Source organism: Aotus nancymaae, unplaced genomic scaffold (genome assembly GCF_030222135.1).
Source record: "Aotus nancymaae isolate 86718 unplaced genomic scaffold, 86718_ANA_hifiasm-v0.15.2.pri h1tg000046l, whole genome shotgun sequence".
NCBI lineage: Eukaryota > Metazoa > Chordata > Mammalia > Primates > Aotidae > Aotus > Aotus nancymaae.
This window is the reverse complement of record NW_026988460.1, coordinates 14,114,125-14,134,853: the sequence shown is the minus strand read 5'-3', so window position 1 is coordinate 14,134,853 and position 20,729 is coordinate 14,114,125. Positions and strand designations below refer to the sequence as shown.

The 20,729-nt window shown below is 39.5% G+C and overlaps 1 long non-coding RNA gene and 1 other non-coding gene across 2 annotated transcripts in view; both read left to right on the top strand.

Moving 5' to 3' along the window:
- The first annotated feature begins 2,604 nt into the window (after positions 1-2,604).
- Positions 2,605-20,729, top strand: part of LOC105730756 (uncharacterized) — a 58,861-nt gene continuing 40,736 nt past the window's right edge. Inside the window, exons 1-2 of the long non-coding RNA XR_001110564.2 lie at positions 2,605-3,766; positions 5,162-5,227. This is a non-coding gene — a long non-coding RNA (uncharacterized LOC105730756). The remainder of the gene's footprint in view (positions 3,767-5,161; positions 5,228-20,729) is intronic.
- On the top strand, positions 12,268-12,371 carry LOC135268950 (small nucleolar RNA U13). The gene has a single exon (XR_010337281.1). It is a non-coding gene; the product is annotated as a small nucleolar RNA U13 (small nucleolar RNA).

Below are 20,729 nucleotides of genomic sequence, written 5' to 3'. Positions count from 1 at the left end.
CAAAAGGCAGAGTCAGGATTTGAAACCAAGCGACTAACTTTGATGATGAGGCTTTTTACCAGCACTCTTATGAACATTAATGACAAACCTGGATATTTTGAAATAAGGATGAGCAAAGGAGTTAAAGTTGCTTTTATATGTTAAATACTCCTTCCTGTTATTTTACGTATTAATATATTTGGTTTAAAATGTATGTTTTACTTATATTGACAGAGCTCATGTCTATGAGAGATACTGTAAACTCCATTCACAGGCATATAATGTTTTTGCCTTTATGTGAGTGATGTACTCATCTAGACATTGAAATATAAACAACCAATCAACTAGAATGTTTATCCTTCAGTGCTCCAAAGATTATTCTACTTGTGACTATAATTCTGTGCTCAGTTTATAACATTCTTACAGAGATGTCAGGATGTGTGTGTGCGTGAGTGTGTTTATTATGAATAATATGATTTCCTTGTGGGTGTGAATTTCATCCTCTCTGTGATTCCTGTGCCCTAACCATATTGCTAGGCAACACCAAGCAACACACATCCCACATTTTCCTAATTCCTTTTGATGTTTCACAAATGGACCTTTGCTTTTATCTGCAAGCAGAATAACACCAGTGGGTTTAGAATTTTGGCTTTTTAAATAATCAGGTGTCTGTTGAGATCAAAGCTAAGTGACCGTAACTATCAGAAACCGGCAGAAAAAAGGAAAAGCTGGCTTGAAGTAAATGCACATATTTGTTTTAAGACTTTGGCTGATGATTCATTAGTGAAGTCTAATTTCTGCCATTCTGACTTTGTAGATGACATCGAGGACAGCGAGTAGGTTGGCTTCCCTCCAAGGACTTAAAGTCCTCCTAGGGCTTGGAGGGTAATTGCATATGAAATACTCTTTCTGATACTGGTGATGTTACACACATATCATTTGCCAGATGAAAATCAGGTGCCCATCTTCTCTGTCAAAATAGAAACCAATATTTTCAGGTCAAGATCCAGAATCTAGCAGGTGTAATGCACAGACCTCACATCACCAGCTAAAGTACATGTATAGTTGTCCTGCCTTCCATGTCTAGGGAAAGGTCAGAGAGAGGCTTCAGTGGGCACAGAGAATGCCAGGACTGGACCTACAGTGGACAAGGGCTCAACACTTCATCACTACAAAAAAGATCATTTGGTTTTTCCCCATCCACTCAAGCCAAGCCGCAGAGAACCACAGGAGGCAAGACTGACGAGTTTCTACACTGCTGACTGACAGTATTTGAGAATTCGTGCTGCCCAAGTCAGAAAGCCCCATGATGGCACTCTAAACTAACACTCAACCTGTGAAAGCAAATATGTTATGATACCTTACTTGCAGCCTTGGGGAAAATAACATTTTGCCAGATGGGAGAGGAAACGGAAATGGGGCCACTGGTAAGAAATGCATTTGTGGGAAAATATGATTGTATTAGTTATTTATGGCTGTACGACGAGTCTCCTGCACTGTCCCCCGCCCCACAAAAAAAAACCCTGTTATCAGTTTAAAACAATAATAAGTGTTTACTACTTCACTCAGTTTCAATGGGCCAGGAATGGAGGTTTGATGCAGCTTGGTGGTTCTGTCTCAGGATCTCTTACAAGGTTGCAGTCCAGAGGTTAGCCACGGCTGCAGTCGTCTGAAGGCTTGCCGGGGACTGGAGGAGCCGCTTTCCACAGGGTTTACTCATGTAACTGGAAAGTCAGCACTGGTGAGTGGCAGGAGGATTCAGTTGCTCACCATGTGGCCCCCAAGCATCCTTATAACATGGCAGCTGACTTCCCCAGAGCAGACAAGCCCAGAGAGAACAAGTCAGAAGCCACAATATCTTTGACAGCGTAGGGTTGGAAGCCACACTCCATCATTCCCACAATATCCTATAGGTTCTACAGGCCAGTCCTACTCAGTGTGGGAGGAGACTACATAAGGGCGTGAATACCAGGAGGGGAGAATCACCAGGGGCTCTCTTGAAGGCCAGCTACGATAATGATGGGGATGTTTCTGTGCATACAACACTAAGAAGAAATTTGTGTATTGGTTGACTCTGTCACGGGTCGCAATGCAAGCTGCAAGCCAGTGCCTGCATCAGAATCATCTGGGGCACTTTTTAAAGCACTGGTTTCCCTGGACCCTTCCCTGGATATTCTGATTAAGTCAAGGATGATGCCCGGGTTTGGGAACTACTGGATTAGATGCTCTCTAAGGTCAAGTCCAACTTTAACAGTGTTTCCCAAACTTACCTGATTATAGGTGTTACCCAGGGAGTTTATTAAAAATACAGATTTTTGACCGGGCACGGTGGCTCACACCTGTAATCCTAGCACTTTGGGAGGCCAAGGCAGGTGGATCATGAGGTCAAGAGATCGAGACTATCCTGGTCAACATGGTGAAACCCCGTCTCTACTAAAAAGTACAAAAAATTAGCTGGGCATGGTGGCGCGCGCCTGTAATCCCAGCTACTCAGGAGGCTGAGGCAGGAGAATTGCTTGAACCCAGGAGGCGGAGGTTGCGGTGAGCTGAGATCGCGCCATTTCACTCCAGCCTGGGTAACAAGAGTGAAACTCTGTCTCAAAAAAAAAAAAAAAATACAGATTTTTTAGGCCCCACCTCCAGCTTCATGAATCAGAACATCCAGGGATGGGCCTGAAAATCTGTGTATTTATTTGTTTATTTATTGACTTAATTATTTACTTATTTAAGAGATCAAGTCTTGCCAGGCTGGAGTGCACCATCATAGCTTACTGCAGCCTTAAATTCCTGGGCCCAAGAGATCCTCCCATCCTAGCCTCCTGAATAACTGGGATTACAGGCATGTGTCACCACATCTGGCTAATTTCTAAAATTTTGTTGTTGTTGTTGAGATGGAGTCTTGCTATGTTGCCCAAGCTGGTCTTGAACTCTTGGGCTCAAGTGATCCTCCATCCTTGGCCTCCCAAAAGCACTGGGATTACAGGCATAAGCCATTGTGCCCAGCCTATGATTTTGTTTACTTTTTAATTTTTTTTTTACCAGGTCATACGTTCAGAATGTTGGGAAATTCCAAAAGATATAAAAGAGTGTCATTATAAAGTCTCTTTCTCAACTTTGTTCTCCTAGTTTCCCAATTCACCAACCTGGAGGTGCTCAATGTTGCTGGTTTCTTATGTATTCTTCCACCAATATATGAAAACGTAAGACACAGAAGTAAATATATTTATTTTAAATGAGAGAGAGAGAGGGAGGGAGGGAGAGAGAGAGAGTATTTTTTTAAACCCAAGGCAAATCAAAAGGGTATGCAGTGGAAAACAAGTTTATTCCTGGTGTGATCATCAGTTTTTCTCTTCAGATTCACTTTTACCAATTTCCTGTGTGTCTCTTTAAGAGATAGGACGCTGTTAGTTTGTCAAGTGATTCAGGTGATTCTTATAATCAGATGTTTAGGATACCCCAGTTCTATAATATAAATTAGAGGCTGAAACAGCTGGAAAACCTCACTTGGTTACACATGAGTTGCATGAAATGCCTTACTCAGATTCTGGATGTCTTAGTTACATTTGTTCATATAATCATTATTTACTAAATAACCATTATTTGCCAGGCCAAGTCATTATTTGCCAGGCCAAGTCAATGATGAGCAATGAATCCAGCTCACGGGAACTTGCAGTCTTCACACAGGAAATAGCCATCTGCACCTGTAAAGGTCCACACAGGGCGTTGCAGAAGCTCCTTGGCAGCAGAACTGAGTGGAGGCTTCTGGAAGGAAGGGATTTCCACTGAGGTAAAAATGATGAGGACGTGGGGCTCGTTGGGCAAATGGAGAGGACGATATTTCTGGCAGAGAGAAAAGGACAAATACAAAGTTCCCAAGTTTTGATCTGATATGCTGCTCTCAGGCAACCAAAAATTAGAGCATTTTGGTGTTTGTGTGCAGAAGAGGCTCAAGATAAAATGAGGGAGGTAAACTGAAGTCAAAATAAGATGGGGAAAACAATGGCTCTGAGTGTCGGATATTAAGTTTGGGAATGATATGATCAGGGTGGGGGAAAAATTGATGTGAGTGTAAAAAAACAGACTAGAAGGGGGCTGGGCATGGTGGCTCATGCCTGTAGTCCCAGCACTTTGGAAGGCCAAGGTGGGAGATCACTTGAGTTCCGGAGTTCGAAATGAGCCTGGGCAACATGGCAAGACCTCGTCTTTACTAAAAAAACAAAAATTAGCTAGGCATTGTGGCGCACACATGTAGTCCCAGCTACTCAGGAGGCGGGAGGATCGCTGGAGCCCTGGAGGCTGAGGCTGAAGTGACCAGTGTTTGCTGCAGTGCACTCCAGGCTGGGGGAAAGAGTGAGACGTGGTCTCAAAAAAAAAAAAAAAAAAGGGTACTAGAAAGAAGTGATAAAAACTTAGAGATGGGGAGATAATTTAGGAAGTTGTTATCAAAATCCAAGAAAGAGACCAGAATGGCCTGGATTACGTGGCTATTGTGGGGATGCACAAAACTGGAAACACTCTGAGGTTATTAAAGAGGTAGATTCACCTGGACTTGGTGATTGATTGAAAGGGGCTGTAACTGGGACATTCCCAAATTTCCAGCATGGTCAACCAGCTGCATTTCAATAGGTAGCGCCTGCGGGAAAGTGCTTGGGGAGGAGGCATGTGGGAGGGGGAAGGTAAGTCTTACATTCTGAGTTTGAGAAAGAGAGAATACCTGATAAATTAAAGTGTAGAGTTTGACAGAAAAATAAGAGCCTGTTTATGACAGTCCATGGCAGGACAGGCATCTTCTAATTTCTCTTTAAACCTTATTTAGTTTGCATCTCTGCCTCCATCCGCATACTCTCTCTCCCGCCATAAATCAGGCTGGCACTGATGGTCCCATCAGCCATCTCCATGGGTAGGAGGAGTGGAAGGGGTGAACGAAGGTCCTGCCCTCCAAGCAGCTGCGTTCACAAAATTCCAAAGCCGGCCAATAGTGAATTCGGTTCTGTAAAAAGATAGTGTGTGTGTGTGTGTATATATATATATATATTTATATATTTTTTTTTCTGAGGCAGGTTCTCACTATATTGCCCAGGTTGGTCAAAGATAGTATACTCAAGATGGTTATAAACAGTTCCATGTTTCCCAGAATCACAAAGCAGACTCTGAATTCGCTTCCCTTATTGATTTATTCTAGGTACTGATGAGACCTCTTTAGTATTACACTGGCAACCGATTGCCCTGCGGATATGTTTGGAATAAGGTAAGCCTGCAGCCACGGTTTTTTTGCCTTTTGGAGTTTTGGCCAGAATGAACAGAGCTTAAGCAAAGTAGACAACTGAAAATACCTTTGTTTTGTGCCATGAGCAACCGCCAGAGGACTTTTAAACTGTGATGGTGACTAACGAAATAAGATCTTTGCTATTGTGCTGAGAAATCTGAAGAATTTTATCCATTCTTTCGTTCTTGCTAAATGGTGCATTGTATGCTATCTGTGTGGTTTGGGTCTAGGACAGATTTCTCTCTGAACTTCACAGCATGGGTGGAAGAGAGTAATTTGGCCTTTCGTTTTCTCTGGCAGCCGGTGCCAGTCCATTTATATGGTATGTTCACAGGAGAGCTGACAAGTGTTGAGAGGTTTTATTTGATATGCGTTTTTTTTTAAGTAGAAAAAAATCCGTAAAAATAGGTACTTGTTAGCTAGTTTTCCTAGTTAGTCTTCAGATCATAACCAAATGTTTCATTAAGGAGTTCCACCCCGAATAGACTAGCTACATTGAAATATCCAGGCTGTGTTTAATATTCACAATGTAACCATTCATGGCATGGGCAGTTTTTAATGATAGAAATGCAAACCCACATTATTTTTCTGTGTAACTTGTAAAAGCCGTGCCTTCTAAAATGGGGCTGCTTATGCTAATTTGTTATAGTTAGTGAATTGCAGGCAGCTCTGTGAATTTACTTTTCTTGGCAGTTCTAGAATATCCTGCCATAACACATACTGAAAAACTGTTTGACGGGTTATGAAAATCTGGATGTACTAAAGGTACATCTTGTGCAAACCATAAAATAAATAGATGATTACATTTTTAAAAATCTGTTATCAGGTTAAGGAAGTTGTCATTATAACAACCCAGGGAAAATTAAGCAGTTTTGAATGGATGATATATTTTTGTATATATACTTGTACATACTGTAAATACTTTCAGTATCCAACCCTTGCTCTGTTTTTCTGGTCTTTCTGAAAAGACTGCATATTGGAGGTAAACTGTATTTCATATATGGCATATAGAACCTGTCTTGGAAGTGGATGACACCTCGTTGCAAAGGTTAATTAATATTCTCAGTAAAGCATAAAAAGCCCTAGTTGACAGAATTATTTGATACAATATATATTTTGAAATTTTTATTATTTTTAGTCAAGCCAGCAATGTTGGCCTTAAAGGATGTTGATTATGGTGTCTGTCACTATCAGTGTTGCCAGTGATGTGTGATTGCTTCGTTCATGATAAATGAATTAAGTAGATAATTTGGTTCTCTACTGTATTAGCTATACCAAACCAACTCCTTTGAAACAGTCTCTAATCTCGGGGAGCTTGTAATTTTAATAGATGTTAAGAAGAAACAAAGGCAATTTCTTTGTTCAACAAATATACTGTATATTGAGAATTTACTATATACAAGACAATTCATTATACTTCTTGGGGCATGGGACTATATGGTGAATAGGAGAGATTTGGTTCCTATCCTTGAATTCTACCAGAAGAAAAACATGAAACAACAAATTATACAGTTATTTAATAATTATGTGAAGTGTTGCAAAATATATCTACAGGGTGGGTTGAGGATCTATAATGAATGAAGTGAAAGAGCAAACTTTTTAAAAGGGAACTCCTGAAGGTTAAATGGTGTTTTTGATGAACTAGAATAAAACCTTAATCATGTCAAAGAAAAAAAGAGTTCTTGTTAAGTACAAAGTAAATAAAGAGTCAGAATATCTCTAAAATAAATATGGTGTTTGGTGAGAATCTTATACAGTCAGGAAAATATCCTTGCATGCACTGAAGACATCTTACCACTTGAAGGAATGATTTTTCATCCTAGGATAAAAGTAGGATTTTATATTCCACTTAAAGAGGAAAAATAGATAAGAAATGCAGATGGCCAATTAACTTCTTTAGTAGAACTTCATGCACGTGATAAAGAATGAAACTTTAACAAAAAAACTTTAACACGTTTATATACTCATAAGACTTCAAATTGATTAAAATTCTTCAGTGACAAGGTTAGGGTCCTTGATCATTGAATGTTCTCATATATTTCTACACAACATAGAAAGGTTATATTTGAAATAGAAGTAGAAAGACAGAGTTATACAAAGAAAGTCTAAATTGAGTAAGAAGAATGATTAAGATAATTTTTGTAACCTACTCTTTCAATAATGAATTTCAACCAAACCTAATTAATCTTACATTTCTAGCACAACAAATAATTTTAGAGAACGTGTCATTAAAGAGATATATAATCAGAAGTAAACTAAATATAATCATCTAGGCTCAGGTAAAAATATTGCTTTTGATTTAATTTTTGGACAGGTAATATGCATATTATAGAAATAGATTTAAAAATTTCAGAATTGTTTCGCAACCCTGTTCTCCATCTGCCTAGTTCCCAACTACCCTACACACACACACACAGCTGCACACATGACATTCTTTTTTAGAGGTAGGATCCCACTCTGTTGCCTAGGCTGGAGTGCAATAGCACTATCATGGCTCATTGTAGTCTCAACCTCCCAGGCTCAAGTGATCCTTCCACCTCAGCCTCCTGAGTAGCTGGAACTACAGGCTCACACCACACGCCCAGCTAATTTTTTCTTTTTCTTTAAGAGACAGGGTCTTACTGTATTGCCTAGGCTGGTCTCAAACTCCTGGGCTCAAGCCATCCTCACCTGGTTGGTCTCTCAAAGTGCTGGGGTTATAGGTGTGAGCCACCACACCTGGCCCCGATGTCATTATGTGCACATGTAAGGATAGTTTGTTTAGCAGATACCAACAAATCTTTCTTTCCTAGGAAGTATTGGGTTGATACAAGTCTTAATGTAGTTTTTCTTGTCTCTTTTTATGCAAAAGGTAGCATACTGCAGACACTGTTGTGCCATTGCTTTTCTTCCCCCCAATTAACATTGTTTGTTTCTTGGAGATCTTTTTAAATCAGTACATGGACCTTTCCCTTTCTCCTTACTTACAGCTGTGTAGTATTCCAGTATGTGGAGCTTCTATAATTTACTTAACTAGTCTTCAATTGATGAATATTAGGGTTATTTCCAATAAACATTTCTGTAGTGAATAATCTTATGTAGGGTCATTTCACAAATATATCCATGGAGATAGAATTGATAGCCAAAGAAATAATTAGTAATTTTGGTAGATATTGCCAAAATGCCCCACATAAAGTTTATAGTAACTTAGGCATTTAACAGTAATACATAAAATATTTATTTTCTCTTTGATGTTATCAAACTTCTAGTCTTTCATGTGTGTGAATGAATGAAGAAAAATTATATCTAATTTTTCCCACTGTTTTTCTGTTGTACGATTTTCTACTGGGCTGTTTGTGTTTTTCTTCTCAACTTAAAGAGACTCTTTTGTATTAAGAAGATAAGACCTTTATTAGTGGTATGAATTACAAATATTTTTATCTTGTCATTTGACTTGCTTATGGTGACTTTTGCCACAGAAGTTTTATTTTTATGTACCTGAATTTACCAATATTTTCTTTTATGGCTTTTGGATTTGACTCATAGTTTAAAAGCTCTACCGTATTCAAGGTCATTAAGAAAGTATACTGTTTTTCTCCTAGAGCTTGGGTAGTTTTTGGTGTTTACCTTTACATTTTTTATTCATTTGAAATTTGTCCTTATAAGATGGGTTTTCCCCTAGAATGCTGCCCAGGTAGCTCAACCTCAAATATTGAACTGTCCTGTTTTCATTCCACTCTGATTTATAATGCAATTTTTATCCCATATATATTTAGATCTATTTCTGAACTTTCTTTTTTTTAACATACATATTTTTACATGTTCCAACTCTTAGAAATGTTCCATTCTGTTTCTGTTTTTAGGCTCCTTTTAGGTACCTGCCGTGCTTAATTTTTTATTTTAAACATGGTTTTTCCTGTTAACAAAGTTTGCATTAGTTGCTTCCTTGAGCAACACCTTTAGAAATTTAAATGTGTTTGAAATGATGTGAAAATATTATTCATATCAGAGCTAATTCTGCAAAAGCTGAAATCTTGTAGAAAAAAAATCTATTTCATGCGAAATCCCCTAAATCACAGGGAACCTCCATATACTCAGACCAAAAATATTTTTTGATTATACATAATGTATTTTAAAGGGCTAAATGGATCAGTTGGGCAAAGAAGTGGAAGAAAGTGTTTTAGCTCTGCTTCTGAATCTCCTAGTGTGACCGCCGAGACACTTAACCGTAAGTTGCATTTATTGCAGGGCAGTTTTGCCACTTAAAAAGATATTTTTAATTGGAAAAACAAGCTGGTTATATAATTGTAATTGCAGGATTATAATGAAAATATCAGGCCTGCAGGTTTTACATAATCACATGCAAAGTCATGTGTGAGAGTGGAAACGGGGAAGAGCAGAGATATGTCTGATGATTTACTCCCTGTGGGTTGTACACAGATTATTTCTGGTGCAATTTAATCTGGAAGATTATATAGCTGAGAATAAGAGATCAAATAGGTATCCTTGAGACACCAGAATCTCATGAGTCAGTTGCAAGCATCAGGCACATAGCCTGCACTTGATACTGGATAACTTGCTCATGTTTTATTTCCGACTTTCCTTAATCAAGCAAGGTCTGTTTGAAAAGCTTGAAATTAGTATTCGTTTAAACAGGGAAGCACTGGAACCAGCTGGCATTCTGTAAATGAAATCAATGGAACAGAAACTTGAAAAATTTTTCCCTTGATTATTTTGCTAGGTTGTCACTACAAATGGCCAAAATCCTAAATCAGCTCTTTTCATTCTTCCCAAGGAAGTCGTCAACACTAGCATTCTACAGTGTTTAATGAATTATTTTCCAAACATATATTAAGTTTACTGTAAACAAGGGTATTTATAAGAATACTATGACTATTTGTCATTTAGGTAAGAGTTCTGTAGTACTCTGGAAAAAAGAGAAAGCAACTTCAGTACTATCAGAACCTGGCACAGAACTTAAGTCTTGAGTGAAGCTTACATATGAAATTGAAATTAAAAGAGAAATCAAAGTTACTCTTCAAGTTTTGGACAGGGTATTTCTGTTCTTTAGAATATCGATCCTGAACTTAGAATGAATACATCAAAAGTGCACGTTTAATTTCTTCATTGGAAGCATAAGGTCATCCCCTGGGGAAAAATATCATTAACTGTACGTTGAATGGTTTTTGCCCATAAATAGCAATATGTATAAAAGCAAATACATGAAGTCAAGATTCATTTTAAATACTTCCTCAGTAAATGTATATCTCTTTATTAGTCATCTAAAAGAAGGGAAAAAAGCATTACTGAGAAAATCTCCAAATTTGTTTTTTTAAAAGTTTATTAAATATGAGCATTGAGTTACTTTCTTGAATGACATGATTGACCCATGTGTGAATTTTTTCTAAGAATAAGGGAATGGGTGAATCAAAATTGGAACTAGAAGGTTGGACGATTTAAATGCTATGCTTATTTAAATATTCTATTATACTCTCAAAATAGTACATCATTGGGCTTGCCTGCACAATAGTGAAACAACCTACATGAGGTAACTTATAATAATGCTACAGTAACCGTGCAGTTGAGAAGTGAATAGATGGTTACCGTTGATGAATGAAGAAATAATTGGAGGCAGGGTGTGGTGGCTTATGCCTGTAATCCTAACATTTTGGGATGCTGAGGTGAGAAGATCATGGGATCCCAGGAGTTCTAGACCAGCCTGGGTAATATAGTGAGACCCCCATCTCTACCAAAAAAGCCCCAAAAAACAAAAGTCACTGGACTGATGGGGAAGGAGACAGGGCAACTGTAAAGTTGCTAGCATGAGGAACAAGAATGAATGCAATGGCGGGCAGCAGGTGGTGATTCTGTGGCAAAGCAGAAGCAGGGATTATAATTTATTTCTGTTTATAACCATCAACGCCTAGTTTGGCTTTCATTGTTTGCTGATTTTGTTGCCTGGGCAGCATGAATCTCTCTGATTCCTTTTTAGTTGTTCTTCATGAAGCCTACATGTGAGAAATGAAAATTGAAAATGCATTTTTTAAAAAGGAAAATAAAACTGGTATAAAATCAAATTACTCCGGCTCATGTATAATAAAATGCAATTACATTAATCCTTCTTTCCTAATTATTTCACTCTAGGGTTTGTGGATTTTTTTAAATTAATGAATTTACTAAGCACCTTTTATGCTTAAGGGAATGACTTTGTCTCTAGTTTTTCAGCAAATTATTTTTTGTGTGTGAAACGTTTGCTTGCATGTAACATTTAAATGTATATTAAATTTCTAATATGACTCAGGTCACAAAATTTCAGAAATGAGAAAGACAACCTGAACTGTCAGCTCAGGAAAGTTTTTTTTTGGAGACAGAGTACAATGGCATGATCTCGGCTCACCAAAACCTCCGTCTCCTGGGTTCAAGCAATTCTCCTGCTTCAGTCTCCTGAGTAGCTGGGATTACAGGTGCCCGCCACCATGCCCGGCTAATTTTTTTTATTTTTAGTAGAGATGGGATTTCACCATGTTGGCCAGGCTGGTCTTGAACTCCTGACCTCAGGTGAGCCTCCTGCCTTGGCCTCCCAAAGTGCTGGGATTACAGGTGTGAGCCACTGTGCCCTGCCAGGAAAGTTTTCCTGAAAGAGACTAGTCAATTCTTTTCTCTTTCTACATATTGCCTATAATTTCCCAGGAATCAGAAAATTGAATTATTCATGCTTAGAAAGAAATAAAGGACAGGACTTACAGGATTCAGGAATTTTGTACATAATCTTGGGATTACTGCTTAACTTGTCACGGGGGGCACTCTGAAAGTGCGGGGTGTTTGTGTGTGTGTTTCACACCAATCTTTTTTTTTTTTTTTCTGGGACTTTTCTTTCCTGAGTTAGTGGCTGAAGATGCCTTAGAGGGAAGCAGAGGTGGCACAGAGAAAGGCTAGGATTAGGTCTGAACAACAGAGCAGTGGTTTCAGAGGATTCACTGCAGCCTCCGGATCTGGGGATGGGCCTTACAGGTCTAGGGAAGCAATTAGAATGCCATTATCTGATTCGTCTGTAGTTTATGAGCATGATCATTGGGTGTTCATAACATGTGTGGGATGTGCCACCCTCTGAACCTTGTTCCCACATTGGCATATTACCCATCTAACCTAAAAAGAAAAACAATGTTGCTCTTCTCAGGTGTGAGGGCAGTTGAAATTAGAAGGGAAATCAATACAGCACAGAAATGACAAAACACCTTGGTTTTCAGGAGGAACAGGGTGAGGGGCACATACATTTGAAGTAATGGTGAGATTCTTTCATTTCTGAATATCTTACCTCTTTCATTTCTGAATATCTTACCTAACAGGCTCCCTGGATTCTTTTTCTGCTCTTTGGAACCTCATGGTTTATATCTTAGATTTCTTCTTTCCAACAATTACTAAAAGCACAGAAACAGACATTCCTGACTGCTCATTTCTAGGAATAATCTTTTGAAAGAGAGCCTGTCATATTCAGAGTCCAGTCTCTTGCAATCTACTCACATTTCTGCCTCAAATGTCCCCCTAAAGTCCAAGGTACAACTCTGAATTCTAGGAATTCTCCAGCCCTTTGCTGTAGGTCTGGAATGAACATTTGCTAGAGTCAATTCTCAGGTCAGTCTCAACAAATAAATACGTTCTAAAGCACCCTGTGCAAACTGTTACACTATGGGAATCTGTCTTCTAGGTCTGGATTTTCTAGAAATGAATCTTTGGTAATGTTAGCAAATTTAGAGTCTCAAGGTATCTGCCAAATCTTACCTCTGTCGAGCATTTTGTGCTTAATCTATTCATTTAATTTTTCTTACAATTCTTTTTTCTAATTACAGCTGAAAAACTATGACAACGTACTATGGTCAATATGTCACCCTTACCCTCCTTTAATAAATATCATAGTGTGAACGATATGTTCATGGTGCCAAGGTATTTTATTCTTCCTCTGAGGAAAGTGTTATAATGACCTTACTTTTTGGGGGAGAAACGTGGGTTGCTGCTTATTCAACATGCTTTTAGGTTTGACTTGCCGTCACACGTTTCCTTCTTTCAGACTTTAGTATATTTTCTTCACTGACCATATATTACTGACATATATTGCTATCATAAAAAGTCATCTGCATGAAAACATCTTGCCCTCACCCAAATCAACAAAAATGAACAGTTTAAAAATTATATATAAACACACATAATGTAATTTTTAAGTAAAGATTCACAGAAAAGTTTTAATAATAGTGAGATCTGGTGTTTGCCTAGGACTTTACCATTTCATAGATTTCACATATGTTATATTAGAGGTAGAAGAGTTTGGTAGTCAGAAGTCAGACAGCTCAAATCTTGGCTCTGCCACTTACCAGATATGGTTTGGGCAACCTATTGACTTCTAAGCCTCAGTTTTATCTATGTACCTATTTCCTCAGGTCATTATGAGGATTTGGTGGGATAGTGCATAGAATGTGCTTATAGGGGCTAGATTATGCCAAATGTTCACTTCACATTACTTATTTTCTTTTTCTTTTAAACCACAACACTCTTAAGAAAAAGTAGGGCATGTAAGATTATCTTCACTTTACCAGAGAGGAAAATAGTGTTCAGAGAGGTTAGGTGAAATGACACGTAAGTCTTTCATTTTAAACTGAGTTTCCATTGCAGTCTTAATGGCAAGACTGGAAAGAGGAATGCCGTGAATTCCCTGGGCCCTTAGGGTGGAGCCAACACACGGGGAACCTGAAACACTTGTTAAGCCACTCTTGTGGGGTTAGAACCCTCAAAGATCTGAGACTGTCAGATCTTCTGTATCGTCACATAGGTAAAGGCTTCAAATTCAACTTGAGTGGAACGTTAACAGGGTAGCTTCAAATCATTTTTCAGGTGTTTTGGGGGCCTGGAGTGGGGAGGTGATGAACAGCAATTGTTATAACTCCAGTAACTTTCTCATTTCTAAGTGAAAATTACTTCTCTGAGAATTTCTTTGAGTAAGTAGCCTGTAAAAGCTACTTTCAAGGCTTGGCTTCCTTTTTATGTGGCTTTGCAAAGGGGGCACACAGGCCTTCACACCAGAGTGCTGGCTGGCCCTAGCCTTATTTGGCCGGGAGATAGGTTGATCCAATGACTTTATACGAGGCTCATCTTTTAAAGCTACTTGAAAAGTAACGCCTCTCATCAGCTTGTGACAAAGATGCACTCTACCATTTCTTCCTAGCAATTACATTTTCTGTTTTAAATTAACATCACCTCCCAGCATTTTTTTTTTTTTTTTTTACCATTCTTTGGCATTTAATCCAGTTTTCTTCCTAACAAACAATTTTAAAAACACACTCATTCCCTTTAAAATGAACTGAAACATTAAAATGTTTCCTAGGAACATATTCAGTCCTCATTCTATTGTTGTTTCTTGCAAAAATATCCTTGGATTGCTCAGCTTTGAGAGAAACTATGAAAATGAAAAATTCCCAATAAGCAAAGGGGGATAATTTACTTTATAAAAGAATTCTTTTCTTTGTGCTGGCATGTGTAATAAAAAGAAAGAAATACAAATTCTTTATTCACTGATGGGTTCTGTTAGCAATACATTCAATTTTCAGACACAAAATGTTAGGAGTAAGTTGACTACCAAAATCTCTGAAATCGTGTGGTTGAGAAGATAATTTAAAATGCAAACATTTGATACATACCAAAGTTTTCAGTGATACAGCTATTTGGCAACCTCAAAATGGAATCTACAGAGATAGTCTGGAAAGCCAGTGTTAAAAGATTGATAAAATCTTGTCTTTGAATTGTGATGAAAACATAGTTTCGAGAACTTTAGTTTTGGATGTCATATAGCAACCCTTGTGCCCTGCCATTTCTTAATTCTAGAAGAAAATAAGCTGGAAAAGCAAGGTTTAAAAGCCAAACCACAGATAGAGAAGTATTTCACATAGGCATAATAATCTTCAAGGAATTCGAGGAATAGATAAATGTATTGGATACTTATTTCTATTTATAACAATTCTAAGAAGCTATCCCATAACTACAAAATGCCACACAAGCATAGCAGCTTTTATCCAATTGCTGTATGTCCTTGGGCATGTTTTTACAATAACAGAAATGTTAGTTTTGCTGTTCACATACAAACTCCAATTTAGCTAATTAAATCTCAGCCTTAATATGATTCCTACTGGAATTAAAGAAAGATACTGCACACATTATTTCCTGCCCTGACCATTTGAGTGTTGCTGACAGCAGTTAAAAAGGCACCACATTCCTTTGGTGTGGCATTGCCAGGTTTAAGAAAAACAATGCCCGGCAAATGGGGCAGAGAACCTGGAAATCGTTTAGGAATGAGATACAACATGAGTGGATATGTGTGCGTACACATGCAGATGGAAATATATGTTTTTAATATTTACCCACAACTTGTTACAGAACATATACAACTAATTATCTTTAAAATAGGCAGCAGTCAAAACCAGATTAAATTCCTAATGTCTCAACCTTGATGATAATTCTATGTGTGTCAACCGCAGGCTATAAAATTTATTTTTTTTAAATGGTTTACAGAATAGCAAAAACGATAGATTATTCACATTCTACCCTCCCCAGTTCTAATCCAAATCCCTGGGGAGGGTGAGATAAACTGTATCCCCCAGATCAAGACATCTATAAGGAAACTGAATTAATGTTAAGTGTTGCAATTAGTATTTTTAAAAAAGCAATCAGAGCGGCCGGGCGCGGTGGCTCAAGCCTGTAATCCCAGCACTTTGGGAGGCCGAGGCAGGTGGATCACGAGGTCAAGAGATCGAGACCATCCTGGTCAACATGGTGAAACCCCGTCTCTACTAATACAAAAAATTAGCTGGGCATGGTGGTGTGTGCCTGTAATCCCAGCTACTCAGGAGGCTGAGGCAGGAGAATTGCCTGAACCCAGGAGGCGGAGGTTGCGGTGAGCCGAGATCGCGCCATTGCACTCCAGCCTGGGTAACAAGAGCGAAACTCCGTCTCAAAAAAAAAAAAAAAAAAAAAAAAGCAATCAGAGCTCTTGGAATTAGTTTTTCTATCAAATTTTATCCCTTGCATGAAATTCAGATGCAGAGTTTGGGACTTGGGCAAGGCAGGATTGTATTTTCCAAATAAGGTAGCAACCCCCTGCCCTTTTAACATTGTGATAGGGGCACTCCTTCATCAAGAAGTGGGGCCAGTAGATCATTTCATTGAAGATGGGTGGACCAATGGCAGGGCACAAGGGTTGCTATATGACATCCAAAGCATAAGTCACACAGTGTGATACAGTTTCTGCTGGGATCACTTTCTTGGGAGTGTGTGTCTTGGGAGCGATGGCCAACATGTAAGATGACTAGCCAGCCTGAAATCATCATGCTGGAGAGAATGTGTGGAAAAGCTCCATAGAGATGGTAGAGATAAAGATACCTGAGTAACCCCGCTGTTCTAGCCTCCAGCTATTCAAGTCTTCTACCACCAACCTCCAGACAAGAGAGCCAGCCTTCACATTATTTCACCCCAAGCCTTTAAGCCAGCCCTAGCTGATGCTGAGGGCAGCAGAGACCAGCCATCCCCACGAAGCCCTCCTCAAATTGCAAAGTGGTGAGCAAAATAAGCAGTGTTGGCACGGTCGCTCACCTGTAATTCCAGCACTTCAGGAGGCTGGGATTGCTTGAGCCTAGGAGTTTGGGACCAACCTGGGCAACATGGTGAGAACCCATGTCTAAATAATGTCATCCTAAGTCACCAAGTGCTTCAATGATCTGCTATGTAGCAGTAGATAACCAGAACATTAGGATTTGGAAAAAACTCTGTTACAGTTAAATGCTAAGTATAAGTAAATATACCCGTAGGGTCATTTGATCAGTTGATTTATTTGATCAGCAAATAAACTGTAATTTAAATTACAGCTTTATTGTTGGAGTTGATGCAGAAAATTATCTTGATAAGAGCTGCTGACATACATGGAAGTAAGTGTTGGCTGGTAGGGTCTCTAAAAAGACTTCTGAAACTTAACCATAGTCTCATGTCACCATTTCCCTCCTTCCCTCCTTTCTTCCTCTTTCTTTCTTCATTTTCTTTCTCCCCCTTTCTCCAGGGAGTCTTTCTTTGTTGCCAGACTGTAGTGCAGTGGCACGATCTTGGCTCACTGCAACCTCCGCCTCCCAGGTTCAAGCGATTCTCCTGCCTCCGTTTTCTGTGTAGCTGGGACTATAGGCGCTCACCACTATGCCCAGCTAATTTTTGTATTTTTAGTAGAGATGTTGAGATCGGGGTTCACCATGTTGGCCAGGATGGTCTTGATCCCTTTTTTTTTTTTTTTCCAAAATCCTCCCACACTTGAGGTCTTGATCTCTTGACCTTTTGAACTCATGATCTGCCTGCCTTGGTCTCCCAAAGTGCTGGGATTACAGGCATGAGCTACTGCACCTGGCCTGACTTCTTAACTATAATCATTAAGTTAATAAAAAGGCAGAGGGTGCAGCAGCCTTTCCGTTGCCTACTTCTCATTACTCTCTGGGTCAGGAACTAGGGGAGAGCTCTGCTGGGTAGTTCAAGACAGCTTGGCCGGGTGTGGTGGCTGATGCCTGTAATCCCAGCACTTTGGGAGGCCAAGGTGGGTGGATCACCTGAGGTCAGGAGTTTGAGACTAGCCTGGCCAACATGGTGAAACCTTGTCTCTACTAAAAATACAAAAAATAGCTGGGAGTGGTGGTGTGGGCTTGTCATCCCAGCTACTCAGGAGGCTGAGGCAGAAGAGTATCTTGAACCTGAGAGACAGAAGTTGCAGTGAGCTGGGATTGTACCACCACACTCCATCCTGAGCAACAGAGCAAAACTCCGTCTCAAAAACAAAACAAAACAAAAAAAAAGAAGACTTGAACTCACTTGGCTGCTCCTCTACGTGGCTTCTCTACGTCTGTGCGCTGGTCTTATCACTCAGTAGTCTAGCCCAAGCTTCTTTTAAGCATGGAGGCTGGCCCCCCAGAGGGAGGAAGCAGAAGCTGCCAAACCTCTGTGGCCTGAGCTCAGAAGACTCAGAACATCACTTCCATTGCATCCTTCTACTGCCAAATGAAATCACAAACCAAGGCAAGGGGAGGGAAAAGAGATTCCACGTCTTGCATTTTGTGACACTATGGGCATACAAGGTGGGAAGAAATTGATGGTGGCCATTTTGGAGAGAAAAGGGAAGAGCAATTGCGTGTGAGCAGGGAGGAAGTGGTTCTAATTTTGGTTCTGCCAATAACTAGCTTTGGGGTATTGGGCAAGTCACCTGAAAATGCTTAACTGGTTTGCTTAAAGGACAAGTGAGCAGAATAAGCCATAAGCTCCAAGATCCTGTCTAGTTCTAATAATTTGCTTCTAATCCAGGCAGAACCTACATGCACCTAAAAGATGGGAAAGGAAGGGATGTCAACAGAAACACAATGAATGAATTATCCACTTGTGCTCTTCAGGGTTGATGTTGAACCTTTCACTGCGGACTGGTGTGACATCTCCCTCACCAACCATTATACGACCTCCCTCAGCTTTTGAGGCCTATTCTATCTTCAGGACTTTGTTCCTGTTACAACCTATTCTGCTTTAGCCTCACAAGGTGGGAAATCAAAAAATGGTTTTTTTCAGCTAAGGTATTATCTTTTACAGGGAGTAGGAAGCTTTAGGTTGCAAAACAAGTTGGGGGAAAGATCCTGGAAATGAGGCTTTGAGAAAATAACGTAGAACACCTCTTATAAATGTGTCAAACGATCTGAATCCTATATGGCAAAATGAGACCTCTGAAGTGAACTGAAACAGATTTTTTTTGCCGCACGGTGGGGGTGGGGGCAGGGGCGGGAGGTTGGTGGTTGTGTTTTAAAAAATCTTCAAACCTGGCTTTATTACTTTGAGATACACAGTTCTTTCAGCAAATATTCTCAACTTCATTGTAGAAGGAACACAAGTTGCCACAGGGCCCCCCTGAGTTAAGTCTTTGATCAGTAATTAATGAGGTTCAATTTGCAATCTATGCTAGGTGCACAGGGTCTCTATCTTGAGCTCATAATTCAGGATGTTAATCTGGTGCTTTCTAATTGTGGCACTAAGTTACACACAGCATTTGAGCCCTTATTTGCTGCATCCACTTGAGGAATTTCAGCAACAACCCCCAGGTTCAGGCCTCTGTAAACCTGGTGCTATCTAGTTACTTGTGTGCTACAGAGACACTAAAAGAGCTGGAACTGAGATCTACCCAATCCTAGATTATCTTTCTGGCATTAAACTCTCAACCCCTCCCTTCCTACTCTATTGTCAAGACTTCTCAGGCCTAGTCTAACTAAAAATACTCCCCAAATGAGGATATAGTAATGTTTTTGGTCACCATAAATAATATAGAAATCCTTAAGATCAATAATGTAGCTTACCATTACTATTAAAACATAAGAGGCCAGGCATGGTTGCTCATGCCTGTAATCCCAGCACTTTGGAATGCTCAGTCGGGTGGATCACTTGAAGTCAGGAGTTTGAGGCTAGCCTGGCCAACATGGTGAAACCCCATCCCTACTAAAAAATACAAAAATAGCCTGGTGTGGTGGAGTGCTCCTGTAATTCCAGCTACCCAGGAGGCTGAGGCAGGAGAATGACTTGAGCTTAGGGGTGAGGGGAGCGGAGATTGCAGTGAGCTGAGATCACACCACTGCACTCCAGCCTGGGTGACAGAATGAGACTCTGTCTCAAAATAAATGTATTAAATAAATAAAACATAGGACATTGTTAGAGCTGCCACTCATTCATTTAAAACAATTCTTTCTCTAAACTCTGATTGTTATCTCCCCTAGCCAAGATCATCGCCTCCTTGCCCTAATACCTGACACTGCCTCTTCCCCAATTTCCAATGCATCCATTCTGCCAAAATTTCAATTTAGGGAATTCAAATCCAAAGACAGGAAGGATATTCTTTCAAACGTTATGAGCAAAGATTTGAGTTAATCTGTGAACAGTCACTGAGTTCTAAAACTTGGGTGAGAGGGTGGCAAGGAGGGAGCAGAACTTGAAGATCTTAAATCAGTAAAGGTTTCGTTATTTGTTCAATTCTTATTGTTTCTTAATCCTCCCATCCTTTTAACTACCTTCTGATGATAATCTTCAGTAAAACAACCCACCATAAGAAAAGATGGGGAAAACAGGCGTAGCAGTAATTCCATATTAATGAGAAAATGAAATTTGGGGAGTTGAACAGCAGATCTGGAGCTACTTCCTTATGGTATTGCACCCAGGAATCAACCTAAAAAAAGTCCACGGGAACTCATAATCAAGCAAAACTAAATGCCGCCAAATGTGATAAATGTGGGACATATGTTCACTTAAGTCCTGTCTCAGGAATGCCCCATCTTACCACACTCCGTCAAGACAGCTTCAAAGTCATGTTAAGATCAACAATCACAAAAACTTCCTGTTTTCAAGGGACCCACGGTATGAGAACACACACAACTCACCTAAAGCAGGCATTTTTTATTTAGAATATAGTGAC